Source organism: Triticum urartu, chromosome 7A (genome assembly GCF_056163025.1).
Source record: "Triticum urartu cultivar PI428250 chromosome 7A, HENAU_Tu73, whole genome shotgun sequence".
NCBI classification, from domain to species: domain Eukaryota; kingdom Viridiplantae; phylum Streptophyta; class Magnoliopsida; order Poales; family Poaceae; genus Triticum; species Triticum urartu.
The window spans coordinates 328,608,958-328,616,529 of NC_141879.1; the positions used below are offsets into that span (position 1 = coordinate 328,608,958).

Sequence of the window (7,572 nt, forward strand, 5' to 3'; positions counted from 1 at the left end):
TGTCAATCCCTACCTTGCTCTCTTTCCATGTAAATATCATCTCTCTCCCTCTTCTTCTTTGTGTGTGTGCGCACGCGCATGCATGCTTTTGGAGATAGAAGAATTAAGATTTAATCTAGGTGTCAATACTTAACATGTTTAATCTCACTCAATATATAGGTTTATGCAGTTGGCATAAGAGGAAACGACAATTGCGAATGAACAATTTTAGGCGAAACATGCAGGTTATACTCCTCATGATGGTCTAGTATCATCGCAATGACGCGAGAACCTTTATCTGGCATAGCCCAAACCTTGCACAATTATATGGATGCACTCTTTTTATGGGACCAGGCACCTTTTATACCATGAACATTCTGACGGTCTGTGACCACTTCCAATAATCTTTAAACTTCGGATCTCTCTCTCTCCCTCTCTCTCTCTCTCCATGTCAATATCACATTTCTCCCTGCCCTCTTAAGCTCACTCGGAATATATGTTTATAGAGTTCGCATAAGAGAACACAACAGTTATGAACAGTTCAGTTGTAAGTGAAACATGCAAGTTATACCTCCCACGGCGGTTTAGTATCGTCGTATCGTAATAACGACACACGGACCTTATTTTTAATCGCCCAAACATTTCTCAATCATATGTGTGCACCCTTTATATTGGATAGGACACCTTTCTATAGCACGTTCCACATGGAAACAAAAATTATGAACATGCATTGAGATTTCATAGATGATAGAGAGAGGTGGGAGTGTAGTATCCCGAAGAGAGAGAGAGATGGAGAGAGTAGTATCCATGTAGCGTTATAATGACACGGTAACCTTAATTTGTCATTGCACAAAACATTGCACAATCATGTGTGCGCACTCACTCTTTTTATTTGACTTTTTATTTGCCTGAGCACCTTTCATGAATGTTATATCCCTCGGGGCAACACCCTGGTCAACCAACTCCCTCTGACGGTCCACCGACGCTCCCATCAATTCCGACCTCACTCTCTCTCCATGTTAATATCATATCTCTCTCTCTCTCTTCTTTGTGTGTGTGTGCACACGTGCGCGTGCGTGCATGCGTCTGGAGATAGACGAATTAAGAGGCGCCAATACTTGATGTGGTTAATTTCATTCAAAATATAGGTTTATGAAGTTGGCATAAGAGGAAAACACAATTATGAACGAATAATTCTAGGCGAAACTAGAGATAGACGGGTTATGATTTAATATAGGCACCAACACTCGATGTGGTTAATCTCACTCGAAATATATGTTTATGTAGTTGGCATATGAGGAAAGGACAATTATGATTTGACAATTTTAAGTTAACTTGCAAGTTATACCCTCACGATGGTCTATTGTATCTTTATTGTTATATGACACGGGAACCTTTTTTTCATTGGCCAAACCTTGCACAATCATATGTGTGCACTCTTTTTATTTGATCGGGCACCTTTTACACCATGAGAATTGTACCCCCCTCAGAGCACCACTATGGCACAAAAGGTCCTTTTGACGGTCTGTTGGTGCTCCACTGTCGTATCGTTATAACGATACGGGAACCTTTGTTTTCCACTACACAAACCTTACACAGTTATATGTGTGCACTCTTTTATTGGACTAGACACCTTTTACAATCTATGTGTGCACAATCGTATGTACGCACTCTTTTTAATTGGATCGACGATCCATACTCCCCACCACTCTCTCTCCCCTCTTTTGCATGTGTTTAGGTGTTGAGACTTGACATGATTAATCTCACTTAAAATGAAACAACAATAAAGAACAGACAATTGGAATTGAAACATGCAATTCACACGCCTCATGAACGTATCGTTATAATGATACGGGAACCTTCATTTTACACTACACGAATGTTGCACTATCGTATGTGTGCACTCTTTTTTTGGGGACCAGACACCTACCATGAACATTATACCTGTCAGGACACCACCATGTCGAGCTGCTCCTTTTCAAGGTCCGTCATCGCTCCAGACAATCCATATACTTCCATCCTCAATCTCTCTCTCTCCCTCTCTCTCTCTTATGTGTGTGTATGTGTGTTCTTGTCCTAGGGGGATTATAATATAATATAGTTACCAACAATTGAGGTGGTAAATATCATTCAGTATATGTTTATAGCGTCGGCGAAACAACAAATATTAATGAACAATTGTGGGTGAAAGATGCAACTTATACCCCTCTGGATGTCCAGTATCCCCGTATTGTCATAATGATGCGAGAACCTTCATTTTCCATTGCCCAAACCCTACACCCTCCTATGTGTGAAATCTTTTTGTTGGATCGAGCACCTTTTATACCACAAGCATTGTACCCCCTCGGAGCATGACTGTGGTACAATCTATGTGTGCATCCTTTTTAATCAGACCGACAATCCATACTCCTGATCTCTCTCTCTCTCTCTCCTCTTTCCATGTGCCTAGGTGTTAACACTTGACATGGTTAAGCTCACTTAAGAGGAAACAACAATAAAGAAAGAATTGAAATTGAAACATGCATTTCACATGCCTCACGGTGGTTTTGTACCGCTGTATCGTTATAATGATACGGGAACCTTCATTTTGCACTACACGAACCTTGCACAATCGTATGTGTGCACTCTTTTTTGGGGACCAGACACCTTCTACCATGAACACTACACCCATCCAGACACCACCATGATCGAGCCGCTCCTTTTCAAGGTCTGCCATCTCTCCCGACAATCCATATACTCCCATCCTCAATCTCTAACTCTCTCTCTCTCTCTTATGTGTGTGTGTGTATTTGTGTGTTCTTGTCCTAGGGATACATGGGTTATAATGTAATCTAGCAGCAACAATTGAGGTGGTAACAATCATTCGGTATATGTTTATAGAGTCGACATAGGAGGAAACAACAAATATTAACGAACGATTATGGGTGAAACATGCAACTTATACCCCTCAGGGATGTCCAGTATCCCCGTATCGTCATAATGACGCGGGAACCTTTATTTTCCATTGCCCAAATCCTGAAATCTTTTTGTTGGATCGAGCACCTTTTATTCCACGAGCGTTGTACCCCCTCGGAGCATGACTCTGGTACAATCTATGTTGCACAATTGTATGTGTGCACCCTTTTTAATCGGGTCAACAATCCATATAACACTTGACATGGTTAAGCTCACATAAGAGGAAACAACAATAAAGAACGGAAAATTGAAATTGAAACATGCAATTCACACGCCTAACGGTAGTCTTGTATCGCCGTATCATTATAATGATACGGGAACCTTCATTTTACACTACACGAACCTTGCACAATCTTATGTGTGCACTTTCTTTTTGGGACCAGACACCTGCTACCATGAAAATTATACTCATCGGGACACCACCATGGTTGAGCCGCTCCTTTTCAAGGTCTGCCATTGCTCCCAACAGTCCATATACTCCCATCCTCTCTCTCTCTCATGCGTGTGTGTGTGTGTGTGAGTGTGTGTGTGCGCGTGTATTTGTGTGTTCCTATCCTAGGGATACACGGATTATAATGTAATCTAGGCACCAATAATTGAGATGGTAAAAGCCATTCGGCATATGTTTATGAAATCGCCATTGGAGGAAACAACAAATATTAACGAATAATTGTGGGTGAAACATGCAACTTATACCCTTCCGGGATGTCGAGTATCCCCGTGTCCGTCTGTTATTCATGTGGATGCAAACCTGGATCAAATTTAGAGCAGATTTACGCCCACATAGACAACATAAAACGAATGTTTTTGCGTCCGCTCATTGGTCCGTGATTTCTGCCAATGCGGATTAAAATGGTCATAAGCAGACGAAATACATCCCCGCGTTGGAGTTGCCCTATGCAACTAGCAAGTGATAATCCAGTGTTGTGGAATCTCGTATCATGTGCAGCCGAGAAGTAAGACATGTGGATAGAGACCTTTTTATTTATATTCATCAACAAAAATTCAAATGAAATAATTAAATAGCTACATAGAGCATCTATAACGGATCCACTATCCCGCGTTAGGTAGAGCATTTGGAACAAGCACACAACCAAACACCAAAGTATATGGTGGAGGAAGATCTTTACCCACGGCGGCCGCGACCCTTAAATATAGTCAACCTATGTCTCCAGGAGTAAAACTCTCCAACCCCGACTTCTCATGACATATCCTCTTGGCCGCTGACCAACCACACCCCACCCCACCTTCGACGGACCCCGCCAAGCCGGGGGCAATAATTGACGAATCTAGCTATTGCTGCTCCATGCGGCACATTCCCCACGCGGATCAACGCGCCTCCTCCCACGTGCATCCCGCAGCCCCAACCTACTGTCGGCTGTTGTCGATGGCAGGAGCAGCGACAACTATATCTGACTGTTACCGGTGGTGGGGCAGTGCTGAAGAGGTTTGCCGCCTCCAATCGGAGTGGGGTAACGACGGTGGCAAATAAGCATGCCGGCGCGGTGCTGGTGATGTAAGGAGAGCTACATCGGAAGCTAGCAGTTTTTCGTAATATTTTATTTAATATTCTATAAATCTCGGTTAAGGCATCTAAATTTTCCGTGCGACATTTTTTTTGCGTGACAAGTTGATTTAGTAGTTTCAACCAAATATGGATCGAGTGTCATGTTCATGCACCACTGAAATTATTGTTGAAATCTCCAATTTGGAAATTACATGAACACGACGCATATCAACGAAACCACTGTAATATATACATTTTTAATGATAAAATTAGTTTATCCTTGCATTTTAAATGTGCAATACACACACAATTTTGTATTATAATGATAATAATAAATAAGTACAGTACTTAACAGCAGCAAAAAAATAAAGAAGTGTTTGTCGCTTATCATATCTGTACCACTATTCTCCGTATATCCCTGTATGAGTTTCTATTTCAGTATGTAGAAACTTTCTAAATTATTTAGACAGCCTTAAACCATTAGGTAATGCGCTCGCTGGTAAGTTTAATTCTGAACATCAATAAAGACAAAACCCTTTGACCAAATTGCTAACAAAAGGGATATGGCACACCCGTGATCGTGGTCCAAACATTGGCAGGCCAGAAGTATCAGTGACCATACCATCTTCTTCCCGGAGCAGCCAACACCAAAGAGAGAGACCGACCTCTCCTTCACCAGAGCCCGGAAGAACATCCCCTGGCTGGAAAATGGAGTAGAACGACCGCGTAGCGCACGACGAGGAATTCGTCAAAAATCAGTGAGTTTTCATTCTGGTAGCCTTTCTACTCGTCTTCTCTGAATCTCTTGACTGACGTTTCAATCTTTTTACCGGATACTACGTGACAGATCCGGCAACAGATGAAGCACACATGGATCCGAAGTATTGCAGATCCGAGAGACAGAACCCTGCAGGCCACCAGGCAGTTGACGTGGATCTTGTTGAAGAGGTGCCGACTAGACACTTTCTAACTCACTGTTATGTTTTCTTAACCTGAAAACAGGACTGACCCAAAAACAGAATGCAGGGCTTGTAGCGGTCTTATGGCACTTCACTTTGCAAAGCAATGGAGGGGTAGTAAATTACAGAGGACTCTGTCGCGGCCTCGCCGGTAAGAGTACAATACAAAACTGCAGTTAATTTATGTTCAGTTCGTAGAGAGGTGTCTGAAACAATAACGTTCTTCATCCAATATACTGAATATTGCAGGTAGTAGGCGAGATCGACCAGTACAGAATGATGCTTCTCTATGAACTTCTGGGATTTGTTGGTAACATCAGCAACTCCCTGCTAAATTCAAAATATGCCAGGCTATCCTTGAAGAACAAAGAAGTACTATGCGCCTCTATCCCAACAACAATGCTGGCAACGGAGTTCGTCCAGAACTGTCATCAAATATTTGTGTTGTGTATCAGATTGATCTTGGCATTGAGTGTATCGTTTTTCCCTACTAATGACTGTTTATTTCAATTCGAGACTGAAAATTGATCTATGTATGCAATAATGATATCTTTCGAATATATTTTCATTAATCGACGGTAGTATTGAAGACAACATGAGTTCTTGCAAAACACTGATGCGCCTGATGACAAATCTCCACTACTATTAAACAATCCAACAGAAACTTCTCTGTACACGGACTCATTATCACCATAAGATAGACCCACTAAATTTAATCTAACGGTTTATCTAATCTAATTCTTCTTGTGTACTTAGTAATTTAGATTGACTGAACAAATTCCACCGCGGAGGAAAGTTCACGTCCGCGAAACGCATCCCCCGTAAATTCCGTAATCACACAAGGCACGAAGATTACTCACCTCAGATAATCATTCAACGCATCTCCTGTAATCAAGCACTTGCTTGAAACTAACGCACGGTCCGGACGCTCCCTCCCCGTCGCCGCCATGCCGTCAAGGGAGCAGGAGCCGCCGTGCCCCCGAGGCAGCATACCGCGTGCTGCTCGCCTTCGTCTCCTCCCATGAGCAGCGGTGGCGTGGAACCAGCGTGCTCGGCCTGCGTCAGCGGCGGCCAGGTCCCTCTCCTCCCTCGACCAGACCGGGACGCAGTGGGGCGCCCACGGATGCGGCGCTGGGTGCGGGCCATGGCGGCGTAGCTACGCGTCGCGGTCCTTGTGGCGCGGGCGCGACGGTGTCGTGGCGGCTGCGCGGCGGAGATCGTGTGCGTGAAGGCGGCGCGTTACTCCGGCTTCCGGCGTGCCGCAGCATGGAAAGCTTGGAGTGCGAGACAGAGGGCAGCCTATGGAGTGCCGCGGGGGTGTAGCAGGACTAGGCTATGAGGTCAGGACTAGGCTATGCGGCTAGAAAGAGGGTCGCCTTCATGACACACGCTTCACACTCCTCATCCCACACTTTGTCCTTTGTCTTCCATCCAGATCTTGTTTTCTCCACATCTACAGTCTAGATCGAAGGAAGGTTTGCTTCTTTGCAAACGCTCCATGGCATTCACTCATCTCCAAGATATTAATCTTTCATCTTACAATATAAAGCTTACTTTGAACTCCTTACGTTGACATATTTCACATCAGTCTGTCAGACATATTTCACATCAGGTGGATTTTTTCATAGCATTACAGTTATATTCGATCCTTCTGAATTTCATCAAGATTTTTTTGACATTGTAATCTCATCAAGATCATATGCTTATTTTTAATCTCTGGGCACTTAGGTCTTTAAGCCTTGGTTCTTGCTTTTGTAGTTTTGTTTATTTTCTTCCAATTTTTGAGCCAAGGTTGGAAGGTTGAGTCGGCAGAAAAATGTATCGGATCCATAACAAATGTTCTTTGCACAACAATTACACATACGTAAAAGGTGCCAAACCGTCGGCATGTGATGCAGTCAAAGGAAAGTTATACTTACTAAAAATACCTTGAGATGAATGGAACCTTTGAGAGCTAGCAATGCAACAAAACCTATCCAATAGGCTTTCCCAAAGAAGATGATGCTCGGGGACCAATGCTAGAAAGGAGCTGCCCCCACTCCATGAATAAGCCTGCCATCTGAGAGCCTAGATTGCCATTTCCATCTACAACCTCCTAAAGGGCCGCACATGGTTTCCTGTTTGGTAAATGTGTTCACCCATAAATCAACAAATCAGAACTTTATCCATACA

At 43.3% G+C, this 7,572-nt stretch overlaps 1 long non-coding RNA gene across 2 annotated transcripts; it reads left to right on the top strand.

Annotated features, from left to right (window-relative positions):
- Positions 1 to 3,350: 3,350 nt before the first annotated feature.
- Positions 3,351 to 6,312, top strand: LOC147959507 (uncharacterized). 2 transcript variants are annotated; one of them, XR_015611797.1, is made up of 4 exons: positions 3,351 to 5,199; positions 5,289 to 5,389; positions 5,461 to 5,551; positions 5,650 to 6,312. It is a non-coding gene; the product is annotated as an uncharacterized LOC147959507 (long non-coding RNA). The 2 variants fall into 2 exon arrangements; XR_015611796.1 differs by having other exon boundaries at positions 5,468 to 5,551; positions 5,650 to 6,310.
- Positions 6,313 to 7,572: the final 1,260 nt, after the last annotated feature.